Source organism: Sebastes umbrosus, chromosome 13 (assembly GCF_015220745.1).
Source record: "Sebastes umbrosus isolate fSebUmb1 chromosome 13, fSebUmb1.pri, whole genome shotgun sequence".
Classification (NCBI taxonomy): domain Eukaryota; kingdom Metazoa; phylum Chordata; class Actinopteri; order Perciformes; family Sebastidae; genus Sebastes; species Sebastes umbrosus.
This window is the reverse complement of record NC_051281.1, coordinates 14,872,536-14,886,309: the sequence shown is the minus strand read 5'-3', so window position 1 is coordinate 14,886,309 and position 13,774 is coordinate 14,872,536.

The window sequence follows — 13,774 nt, the reverse complement described above, 5'->3', positions numbered from 1 at the left end:
GCTAGTTAGAGCGGAGCTGGAGAGGAGTCTGAAGAGTTTGGTTTGATTGACCAATCGCAAAAGAGTGGGCAGTGAGCATAATAGGTCCTCTTTAAAAAACAACATAGATATTTGCAGAAAATGTCATACACCACACAGTGTGTTGTGGCACTAGAATATAATTGTTTCTGTGTCCAAGTTTAAGAAGTAATTATACTCATTGCAGGGTTTTTGACAAGAAGGCGATAAGAAGCCCTAAGTGCCGTTAACAAGCGCAGATTTCATGAGTTTAAGAGGGCGACTGTTCATGAACTTACAGAGAGATGTAATGTTAAAAATGTTCCACTCAAATTAAGTAGTACTTGTAATCACTCTGACAACAAATTAGCTTTTTTTTATTATTTGTCTGCCTAACAGTGCAATAGAGCACAGTGTAACACACAGGGATAAGAAGCTTAAAGTGAGATCTGATATGAGGAAAACACTGACATTTATTCAGATAGGGTGTATATTTCACATGCTATAGATGTAATCATTAAAAATAGTCATTCGTTTTTGAGGGCGATGTGATGAAAGGGCCAACAGTGACACAAGCAACACATGAGCCGAACCTATACGATAAGCACATCCAGTCTCACAGTGATGCCAACTCAGACACTTGAATCACTTTTTTTTTTTTTCAAAATCTGTCAGTATTTCTGTTATTTTGATTCCATCCTTATGTCGTTTTATAGTCTGGTATTCTTTATAACCATTTCTACCTCATTGCTACATATTGTACATGTAGTACTTATGTCCTGTCATTTTGAATGTCATGCATTTGTGGATAAAAAAAAGAGTTAAAAAAACAAAAAAAAAATGAACAAAAAAATAAAAAAGCTTGCCCTTGAATCTGAGCAGTCTACCTCACAAAGACTGTCTTTACACTGTCGAGTGCAAGTCACAGAAAAAATGAGGCACCTTGAGGGCAAAGATGAAGTCAACCTGCTAATACTGACGTACAGTTTATTTACATTTCCATTGGATTGTTGCGGGCTGCGTAGGTCTCCTACGAGCTCGCCAATGCAGTTCATTTCCTTAAAAGTAACAAATTGCTTTAATCCTTTGTGAATTGTTGTAGTGCGCATGTTAACGTGTGTGTATGTGCACTTGCAGTTCTACATGCAAGTATGAGGGGGACAACATTAAGATATGAAAAATTTTTACTTTTCATATTCATGTACAGAGAATAAACTTGCACATAGCTGTACGTATTGTACATTTGCTAATGATATACAGCATACATACAAGAAATGCACCACAGACATGTTTATATGTGTGTATGTATTGCCATACTTACGGTACGGTCGATTTAAATGTATTTTAATTTCAAGGTACATAAAGGTTATTGAAATACTAAATAAAGATGTTTTCTTTTTTTTTCTCTGAAAACTGGATGCATTTTGTACCTTAACTTGATTAAATTTGCAACGGTGTGATTGATTTAAGCCTGTGCTATTTCCGTTTCAAGCAATTTCTTCTTGGAAGGACCGTGATAGATCCATGACAACTTAAATCATTAATTTCTGTATTTCACTGGTGTTCAACGACAACATAGTGAAAGTAATTCAATTTGCAGCAGTTTACAGAGGCTGATTTTAAGGCTTACTTTTTACTGCACTCCCTCCCACCAATACACCTCTCATGATCCATAATAATTTGTAAATCCATACTGGCTGTTTTTTTTATTAGGAAATGAACAGCTATGCTTAAAATTCCTCTTTCATGTCATCATTAAGTAGTAGGTGTTATATGCGTGGGACGTTTCTGTGCAATTAACATGAATGAGAAAAGACCCAGCATACTGTGTCAGTGTTGGTAATTCTCTTTTTTTATATACGTCAATATCTGTGGGTGCAGTTTATCATCACATTTAACATATTTCATGATTCTAAACACGGGGTGAAAAACACTGGATTGTACAGAAGAAAAAAAATACATTTTGTACCTGTATTATGTCATGGGGAAACATCCATACTTTGCACTGAAAATTGTAAATAAAACATGTTTTCATGTCCATAGAGCCTTTTCTAAATAAAGAGTCGTACATGATGTGGAGTAAAATGAACTAATTTACAAAAACTAAGAGGTGTGAAAAAAGGTAATTTCATATTATCAGTGTGCTGTCAGTGTCTGAATACTCTCCCTCACACACACAAGCATTGATAAGCTTGTCAAGGCGAGAACACTTAAAACATCGCGGTCTCCCATGGAGAACTGTCTTTGGAGGATGTTCACTCGTCTTATTCAGCGTGGCTATTATGCTGCAGAACATTGGCTGGCAGGAAACAGGAGTAATTCATTCAAGTTAACTCAAGACATTTTCATCTCTGAATGAAAAAACTTTTACACATTTTTTTTATTAAAATCAAGTCACATTATAATAAATGAAGCCTGTGTCTGTTTAAACATGTGTAAGTTCAAGAAATACTAATCAATGCTAAATGAATGGGCGCTTTGTGCATTATTTCTTAAACTAATCCAACAAGCTATATGATGAATTCAGTCTGTACAAAGAGGTAAGTATCTAGAAAATTCATATATATGTGATGACACTGAATGCATTTTCCATAATATGATGTAGCTTCTCCATGATGTTGTTCCTTTAGCAGGTTGCTCCCTTTCACAGTGACTGCTGTTTGTTGTTGGATATACAGATCAAAACACCTAACTGCATATGCATGCACATGCTTTGTTTTCATGTTTAACAACTCACATGTTGGGCATGTGCCACAGCAGCATGTCTGTTATAAAAGGCAGCTCGACATATATATATCTATCTATATATATATAGATAGATATATACAGTCCACATCCTGCTGCCTCTGAGATTCTAGCACACCCTTTGTTTCTTTCCAATGAATTTTTAAACAAGAGCCATTTGACCAGGAGAGGAGAGGGGGGGGGGGGGGGGAGAAAAAAATCAGGACTGATAAGAGAGAAAATAAAGTTGAGTCAAACAAATTACACTCAAGTTATTAGTGGCTATTTTGTAAATATCAAAGATCCACTTGTCCCAGTGTTCTGTGCTTCATTTGCATTCTGATGAAACTGGAGTGGATGTGTGTGAACTCGGAGGTTATCTGTGGAGCTGCAGCGCCGAGCAGCCGAAATCAGACAGCTCCGCAAACCGCATGGCTCAAGAGGATGAGCCACAGACCTCTCTCAAATCACTTCCTTCATAACAATTAAAATATGCAAAGTGATAATTTTCCTTAAGTAGCCTTAAATGTGCAATCTATTTAAATGTGAGGGAAATTGCCTAAAGCTTGTGGTGTGTGTGTATATGTGGGAGAGGTGTGGGGGGGGTGGCGGTGGTGGTGGTGGAGGGGAGGGGGGATAAATTATGCAAATAACAGAAAGGACTCTTGAAAGCCTAATTTTTCTGTAATAAGCATACTGTTTCATTTAATTTTTTCTGCCTCTTATTAAAAGTGACAGTTCTTTTGCTCTGTCTGATGGCTATATCTGACACAAGCCCGTGGAAACTGACTGCTGGACTAAATGGTAAAGCATTTTTGTAGCTTTTAGATGATGGTTACATTCACAAAGTAATTATGCACTGGAGAGTCCAGAAATAAGGTTTAATTACACAGTAATCGCTTCTGATGGACACTGGGAAGTGTGAGCACTGCCAGACTGCAATCCATCAATGACAAACCTCTGGCCAGTTTTAATTCCTCCTCATTTGCATCATAACCTCGGCACCAAGTTGCACAAATGCTGTTAAATGTTAATAGGACCTGTCTCTCCACTCAAAATGGATGCTTAAGCCATTTCAATTCTCCCCTTCTTTCTCTCTATCTCTTTCGTTCACTCCCTCTCTCTCACCCTCACAACACACACACACACACTCTCTATCTCACACAGTCCATATCTCGCCTCAATTCTCACATTCTCATGAGTCTTCACATAAATAGCCCCTCTTCAGAGGGGAAGCTGAGCACAGGAGACAGTGCACGGTCACTGCTGTGCTAATTGGGAGCAACATGTAAAGTTTTATCTCTTGAGTGCTAACAAACCATACAGACACGTATAATTCCTTTCCATGTGTGTGTGTGAGTACAATTGAGAGACACTGTCTGTGTCTCACACACACATTCACACAGCCACAGAGCCTAAAGGTTTGTTCACACCATGTGAGGGAAGGCCCTCAAGTTATACCGAATCCCCATCCTAGGGGACTGGACAAAATTATGTTTTTATTAATTGAAAATTGTTATTGGTGCGGCGGACACATTTCTGCTCCTCTTCAGACTTTTACAAGGTTGATTAGAGCCAGTAGGTCTCATTATCAGCCCGTCTCCTTCATAATATTGTGAGTATACTACTTTATTATACACAGGACATCTCGGTGTACTGCAGTGTATTTCAAAGGGGAGGACGTCAGACCCAGTGGACCACTTGTGTAAACAGAGTGTATTTATGTGTGTATTTATTGTAATAACGTGGAAAACAGCACATTTTGTACTTTACTAATCCCAGCGACATCAAACCCACCATATACTCTTAGATACTTATGATGTGACCTTGTTAATCCCCAGGCATTCAAAGCAATTTTGTCTTGATTTGAAAAAATAATGAGATGTATGGAAACAAAGAAATGATATATATTCGCAAGTCAAACTGTGACCCGTGAATATGATTAGTGTGTAAATGTTTCCAGCATGATTTTTTTCTGTTTTTCTGCAAATATTTTAACCGACCTAAATATTCACTTTTACAGCCATCCACAATTTAAAGGTTCTATATACGATATTCAGAGCATTAACATAGCAGCAAACAACTACATGCAATGTAAAGATACAGTGGAGTAATGTCTACCTGTGTTGAAATCTGAGCTTTTTTGTGCTTCGTTCACATAGCCGGGCCGGCCGTGCATGCATTTTAGTGCACGTGAGTCTCTGTTGTGCCCCACTGGTTAGCTAATGGTCGCCACTCTGCACTGCGCTCATACGGCGGTTACAGCTCGTAACGCAGTAGAAGCTTGTAGAAGCGTAATATCCATCCCCGCAGGTTAACACTGTTAGCTCTGTTGCCCTTATTTGCACTTTTCGTGCTGTTAGCACCATTAGCTGCTAGCCATGTTGAGAGCCATGTGGAGGCAATAGAAATGTTCTGAATTCCGTATTATTGAGCACCTTTAACGTCAGCTGTAATTACCAAGATGTCACCATTTTTACTTCTCAAGAGCTACAGAAAAATACATACAAGTGATGAAATAAAGCTTTGAATTTTTTCTGTTATTGAACATCTTCCTCATGTAGCCTATATATTTTTAACCAGCGCTTGGAAACACTGCAAGGTTGTTCTTATTGATAAAGTGTGATATACAGTGATTCAGACTCCATATCGGAAGTTTCACAGCCTACATGTAGTTAGCAGTCCCATCCCAATGACATCATTTTAATATTTTTTTACAATTATTAATGGTACTATTATGTATTTGTATGCATATAGGCTACAATATAGGCGATTGATTCCCGTGGTGGTCGTATTCAGAAGTAGTTTTGAGATATTTTACTTTACTAAAGTAGCAATACAGTATAAAAATACTCCTGCAATTTTAAATTTTATTTGAGTAAAAGCACAGAATGTACTGAAGGTATCCAAAGTAAATGCACTCGTGCAAAATGGCAACAGCAATGACGCAGTGTTATATGTATCATATATGTTATTGGAATATTATTACTAATGAATTTACATGTAAGCAGAATTTGAAATATGTCAAAGGGGAGCAAATAACAACGTTACATTCTGTAGGTTGGCTAGTTTAAATATAACAATGCATCATATTTTATAAAGTGATCAAATTTGACATGTAAATAATCTGCAAAGTCACCAGTAACTATAGCTGTGAAATAAATGTAGTGGAGTAAAAAGTACAAATAATTGTTGCGTGGTGGAAGTATAAAGTAGCTTTGAATTGAAAGTACAAGTACCACAAAATTGTACTTAAGTACATAACTCGAGTAAATTCACTTAGTTACATTCCACCACTGATTGTTTTTTAGTTGTAGGCTTAAAATGCCCATCTGACTTTCTTCTGCAAATTATTCACTACATTTGTGACGCTGTTTTGTGAGTCTTAACTCTAAACTTGTATTTTCCTTGTAGTTTTACGTTGCGATAATGGTGGTGGTGATTTTTTCCACATTTGGCTACATACATAAAATGTTCTGTGTCCAGGTAAAATTAAGAGGAAATCGGAGTATCGCAGTATTCACAACTTTTTTCCTCTAGCCAGAGAGAGCAAGCTGTCTGACTCGGGGGTGTAGAGGTCAGCATTTTCACATTCAACAGCCCGAAATAGGCAAAGTGAGGAAAAACTCTGCTGGAATCACCTGTAGTTAGAGCCGCGTATATTAGTGTTGCAGCAGCGGGAGAGATGTCCCTCTCTCCCGGCATACACTGAGCTTGATAACAAGCTGGCCCCCTGCACCAGCGTGATCACGTCTAAATGTCCTCAGGTCAGTGCCGTCAACTATCCACTTCCTAAGTTTTATGACAAATTCTGGGTTGTGCACTGTAATATGGCTTTAGAAACGCAGTGCACTCCTGTGTGTGATCTCCACCATTCCGATAATTCCTTTTCATATTTTCACAAAGTGGCCAAAGTGGCATGTAGTTACCATTACTGTGTGGTCTTCTTTGAAAAGTATAATGATGGGATCACAATTCCTGTAACACCAGGTCAATGCTGCAGTGTGAAGTCAATGGGATAACAGTCGGTATGGAGGGATTTCTTTATTGTTTTCATTTCTTCTTTTATCCATCAACTATATCACATTCTAACTGATGTCTCTCTCTTAAGCTGTTGAATAGTCAATCAATGTGTTAATTAGTGTCTATAAATTAAGGCATAACATCAAAAGTGGCCTAAAAGTCGAAATTTTCTTAATATCTCAATTGCTATTATGAAATGAATTGTAATATTTGGCTCTTTTATGTTCTGCGTGGAATTAATGAGCTTCATTACAGTTTTATAATTTCTTTATTTATACTGTTGAAATACCAGCGCTGACACACGGAGGCTTTGACTGGTCGAACTGGTGGATCTCTTTAGTCCGTCTTAACCCCTGTCTGGGAACAAGTGGAGCTAATGGGGAGCAAAGACAGAGGAGTACATGTCCGATAGCCACACATCCTCCAGTCAAGGCAATCATGGGAAACACAGAACGTCACTCTTTCAATTTCATCCTTTCCACTGTGCGAGCCGCCCTCTATAACGTCATTATCTCCAGCAGATCTGCAGGGTCCTCTGACAGGGCCATGTTATCCAGGCACCGGGGAAATGCAAATTGATTTCATATCAGCCGTGGCATTTTTAAGGCCTCCACATGTTACACAGACTGTCATTTCAGGCACAGATATGAAAATCAGAGGGAAATGTCAAACTGTGGAGGGACTATATTATACGCAGCGTGTTGTTTACTCTGATCACCGGCTCACGGAACAAGATACTTCTTAATGCCACGTTGTCGGTGGACTGTTTAAGAGGTCTCTATTATGCTTTTGATCTGTTCGAGTATAGAGATAGTTTTCTCACATCAGAATAACACAACTGACTAACTAGAATATACACGATTAACGTGATGCAACAGCAGCGAACAGGAGAACAGATATTGAAGAAGTGAGTGATTTGAATGACACCTTTAAAGGGATGTTATCAAAGCTGCTATAATAAATATTCTATGTTAACAATGGATCACATGGCTACTTACTGTATGTGTGAAAAGGGTCGCTCAAACCCACAAAGAATTACCACCTGACTGCAGTTTCCCTCAGCTCTAAGGAGCTTTTCAATATCTGAGGCAAATTTTAAGCAAACTTTTGAAATGTTGCAAAAAAAAAGCGAAATAGTTGCGTTGCCATCAACCGGTTTGGAGGGAATAACCTCGGTTACAGCGTAGTTTGGTCAGAAGTTGGCGCTATAGGCTATGTCTGGCTGGAATCCGCCAGTAAACAGAGTGGAAGAAGAAGAGGAAACAAAACAAGTTGGCTTGATTGAGAGGTCTTCAGGAATTAGTGTCAATTGGGCAAGTTTTAATTGTTCTTTCATGTCAGCTATATTGGTCATGTTTCATTTTGTCCGGAGACGAAGACTAGCATTCGCACATTATGGGAATATCAGAGAAGACGCCGACAGCGGAAACAGCTGATCAGTTATGTGAGTTAAATGTTTACTACATCAGGATTTATTCAGCATTTCCACAACCCATTTAGCGCAACTCTTTTTCGACAAAGGCAAAAAAAACTCAAGCGAGCCTAAAGAACTTTTCTCCGCAATTGAGGAAGTTGTTTCAAATGTTGCTGTTTCCATACAGCTTTTCTAATGTGATAATTCAAAATGTGCATAAAAATATGTGAAACACAGCTAATGTTAGCAACTAGCTGATGAACATAGTAGAACATTTATCTAGATATAGTTATTTCGCTCAGGAGTTGGTGGAGACCAAAAACAGAGCTAAAAGAGAGTGAAAATCTAACTTACGCTCAGGTGGCTAGAAACACAAAATAAAATAAATGTTAATGTTGTTCTGTATCTCTTGGATGTATAAGTACACAAATGTATGTATGCTAACAAGTTGGCCCTAACTTAAAAGGTGATAATATGTCAGTGTTGTGTTTACAGTTTGTTCCTGCTGCCTCCAAGTGGCTAAAAAATGTGTTATTGCATTTAAGATAAATAATGGCTACTACATGTAGCCTACTAATGTGGTCGTGTTAACAGTGTTCACGAGAAGAGTCCTTATGAACTCTTGTGTTATTCACAACCTCAAAAGTGGCCTCAAAGTTTCTGAAAGCTCCAAAATTACGAGTTGTGACATGTTTGTAGACGTTGTCAGAAATGGCGGAGGCTGTGCAAGTTAATTTTTTGGTGCATAATAACTTAATATATCGTAATTTTAGTCGTAGCTAGAGAGATTATATTTACCCGCTTCCTAACTTGCTAAATTGTTAGCCTCTGTGGCTTCTAGACGCCGACAGTAACGTTCATATTGCCGTTGCTTAGCAGCGGTTTTCTCACGACTTAACCACTTGAACGCCAAGCATATCATGTACATGACTTCCCATGTTGTAACCACGAGCTCATGAGTTCCATTTGAAGGCACCGATAGATTGCTGTTGTCTTGAATTATTTGATTCTAGCTTTCAAGCATTAGGGTACACAATTACAGCGGGGTGAAAATATATAGACTGAGGGAATGATAAGGAGAAGAAAGAGTAGATGGAAGCAGATGGCTAAAGATGAAGGTCAAAACATATTGAGAAGTTTGTCAAAATTTGATGACATAAGCAATCTGTAAGCTGTTATTGCACCCAAGCTTGAGGTACAGAGAAACATATTGAAATTACAAAAAAAAAAAAAACAGTGCAGCTGCCAGCGCACTGCCAGGAATGATTGCCCCAAGTGTTTTTTTTTTTTTTTGCTTTGCCTCTCTCTCTTTCTGTCCCTCAACCCCCCCTTCACACGCATGGCTGCCTGCCAGATGTGAAGAGAGGCATATCTGGATTTAATGATATTACAAATGCTTTTCTTTATGCTCAATAATGACTCAATTTTGATTGATACACAACTGTCAGCGCCTTATCTTAATACAAATAGGGCTGTCTGTCATCCAGCATTGAGTCATCAATTTCAGCCGGTGATGAGGCTCGTTTGCCGCACCTAATCATCTGTCTCGTTGGGAAGCCTCTGAGGCTGATCAGATAGCACTTGTAAATACTCGCGGCAACAACCATCACAACACCAGCTTTCAGGGGAAATTGAGTGGGCCCCATTATTGCTTGCACTCCTAGCAATGTCCAAGATTTCTTTGTACATAAAGCAAAGCCGGGAATAAATCATGCAGTACACCCACATTTCTATTGATTAAAGCCATTCCCATGCCTGCATCTGGCGAATTGTCCACAGAATAAAGAGCAGCTTTATATTTTGTCCTGTCAAAATGTTAGGTCATTCTATCAAGGCCAGCCTGTTCCATACAGTACAATAGCACAGTAAGTCTTCTGTTGAAAAACACCGAGAGGCACAGAATGAATTCTTGTATTTTCTGCAATAGGAACCTGCTGTCCTTTATTTAGTCCACTAGATATTACAGCGTAGTACTGTGAGTAAATACCACATTTGAACCCAGATAGTTTCTCTACATAAGGTGGGAAAGTATAAACTAATTAAAATTATGTTTGGGGCAATACTTTATTTTAAGTCCCCCTATTTAGCATTCATGACCACTACATTAACATCTTATATATTGTTAATTATATGCTATATATAGCCGATATAAGTGTTTATTTGTGTATTTATGTATAACTCCGCACCCTAAAGTGGAAGCTGGTGTATAAACAGATAATAAATGACATTTAAAACACAGATATGTCTTCATAAGAAGTTATATTGGTGACATATTATACATTAATAACCACTTTGTATCCATATATCTGCTTACAACCACTGTTTTTAAACCATTTATTAAAGTGAAAATTAAAGTGTAATATTTTTGTAATTAAATAATGCTACAACTGACTTTGTAATAGTAGTAAAATAATATAAAAGTAGGACTGGTCTTGACCAAAGAAATTCTTAGTCGACTAACGATTTTGTCAAATAATCAATTAGTTGATTTAATGGACAGATCTGTAAACCTGACTTTCTCCACAAAGAATCACACAAAAGCACCACTTTACATCTTGTGTTTACCAGAAAAAAGCATAAAAAATGACTAACTGACTAAAGAAATCTTAGTCGACTGAGACCAAAACGACCAATTAGTCTACTAATCGTCTAAGACGGGTCAGCCCTAGTTTAAAGTGACTCTATAACCACATGTTATTATACACCAGGAAACACATATTGTGTGTTATTACTTTATAATTACCTTAAAGTGTGTACATATTATCACACAAGTGAATCTTAATCAGACTGATGGCTCCTCTAAAACACTGTCTTGCGTTTTACTGCATCCCATACAATTATCCTGATGAGAACTTGAAAGACCTCTGTTAATGTGGGAGTGTGAGAAGGCCCGTAGCCTATAGACCCTGCTTTCATTCATCTCACTAACATCAGGGAGCTCAAGCTTGGCGTCACTCAAAGCTTTTTTCCTTTGAAATTCCCCAGGCAGACCCACAAATTAAGCTCACTTCTGTTTGACCAAAGATGAGACCGGGCCCTGAAGTAAGGCAGCTTTCCCTCCCTTTTCTCACAAGAGTTTGCAATCTATCCCTTAGAACTCTGCAGACCTATAAATCTCTTCAAAATCTCTCCAGTCATTGTCAGCCGGCTGGTTGTGAATGTCAAGAGTGCAGAGAATGAGCCTTATTTTTTTTTTTAAAGCATGTTTTGCTCAAACATTAAAAGAACTGTACTGTCAAAATATCTCAGTGCTGATGTTGCCAAAAAAGTAAATAAATAAAGGTAACACTTTTTGACAGCGAGCACTGCTTGCCTTTAGGATGTAAACATGTTCTTGCTTGTGTAGCCTATGGTATTGAAAATGTGGCATTTCAATCCATAAATGTAAATCGCCTGCTGCCTCATTTGTAATGATAATATATTGTTTGGATGAAGCTTGATTTCCAAGAAGGAAAAAAACCCAAAACACCTTTTATATAAGCTGGTGGGTAGAATTTATTGATTGAGAATTCATGCAGCTTGCAAATAAATATTCATTATAAAGTATGATTTTGAAATCGAAAACTTGCACAGATCTATTTTTTTTTTTGTGGATGCATCCATATTGCATTTTTGTGGTTTTAAAACGAAAAAAAAAAAAAAAGAAAGTTAGGGTTACGATCAACTCGGAGGACATCTCATGACAGGCAATCACTCCTACAATGGGATTCTTCTCCTCCAGAAAGATTCACAAGGAAAGATTATCTGAATCTATTCTGAGCACATTCAAAGGCAAGGGACCATGCACTCCCCTTTGCGAGTTCATTATCATTCTCAGGTTATCCCAGGCCCAGTGAATCTGGAACGCAAATGAATTAGTGAGAATTAAGAAGTCTCTGCGGTCTGAAACCTCTCCAAATCTCCTCCAAGATGAAAGGTACATAGCCATGGCTTATGCACTGTCGCTCTCTTCGCCTGAGCCCCCACGGTAGTCCTATATCTACAGACCCACCCCGGGACACACACACACCACCACCACCACCCCCTTTTCAGAAAATGGAAATGGTGCGAGCAGTTAATGTTGCCTAACGTCTCCTGACCGCGGGTTTTGTCGTAAGGGAGAAGTTTGAGCAGGGGCTGCAGGACTGAGGCTGCCATCGCTGGCGATTAATTACAGCACTGTGGTGCTGGCACTTCGACATGGCTGATCCCTCTGCAGGCAGGGCTTCCTCTCATCTCAGCCTCTCTGTAGCCTTCAAAGGGCTCTCCACTGCCTGCAAGACTGAACCTAGGCCAGGTAAGAAAGATGCCATAGCTCCATTGTGACTGTACTTCACATATTTCAATGGGACTTCAGTTGTAGATTGTGTCAGTATCACTCCCCCATTGTCCAGAGTGTTATTATGGACAGTTCTTGCTCATAACAAAGCTGATAAAAAGCTAATAATGATAATTTCGAAAGAATAGATTTTATTGGGTGTGAACAGATTAAAGAAATGTCCCCATGTTTGCCCCACGCCAACATGTGCTTCACGACCATTTTTCCTCTCTGACAAAATAGATGAAATATAGTAATAGTCTGCCTGTGCTCAGTATTTTTCCCTCCTTCCCTACCCGTCAGGCCGGGCCTTTGTAACAGACTGCAGAGGCTGCCTCTCTCCCTCAGCTCATTCAGCATCACACCCTGCCCTTGTGCTGGACATCAAATGACCAGCTCACCCCCTGAGGAGCTCTCAAGTTTCTTCATTTCAGCAGCCGCCTGGCTCTCCCCTGGTCAGCAGCCGGCCACGCGGGGAGAGGGGACATCTGCCTGTCTGAGGATAAGGGACAGGCTGGCTCACTATCCGTCTGTCAGCCCCTCAGACTGGACCCCTCACGTCACCGCTCCACTCCCTCCTTGTTATTCTGGAGAGAACGCGGGGATCTGATATGAGGCATTGTTTGTGCCATGCTGGCCAGAAAGACAGAGGGGACTGAGGCTAATGCACTGTAGGCATGATCTGCAACAGAAAAATATCGTAGCTTACCACACAAAACCCTGAACATTATCATACATTTAATCTGCGTGACAACAATAATCTATCCGCACATTTAAGTCAAACTGTTGCAACAGATTCCACGCTGATGTAAACATGTCCCGTTAATGATTATTCTGTAATGATTATCTCTATCTAATTACATGCGGTTCTCTCCATCCCGTTCCATCAAAGCGAGGCAGAGCGATCGATAGAGACATATTTGCATAAAAATCTATTTCAGCGTAACTGGAGGATCAAGACTGAGCTCCCTGGATAAAGACGCCTTTGGCCTTCTCGCCCGTCTAACCTGCAAAGTAATTTGTTTGCTTCCTAAACTTAATATTTGTTCTCTCCCTCCACTGATTTATAAGTAGGGTTAGAGTGCAATAGCATGTGGCTAAAGGAAGTGAGGAGTCTCACTGAAATCATGTACAAATGTTAATTACCGCTCAAGCTGGTAACCTGCTGCTTGAGTTGCTGTTTAATTGGATTATTTGAACGTATAGTTGTGGATCTCTGCATTTTACTACAAATTGTTATATGCTCCGGCTTCATCATTTGTGTCTGGCTATTGCCAAAGCAAAAACAGAAGAATGGTGTAGAGAGTCTGACACCGTGG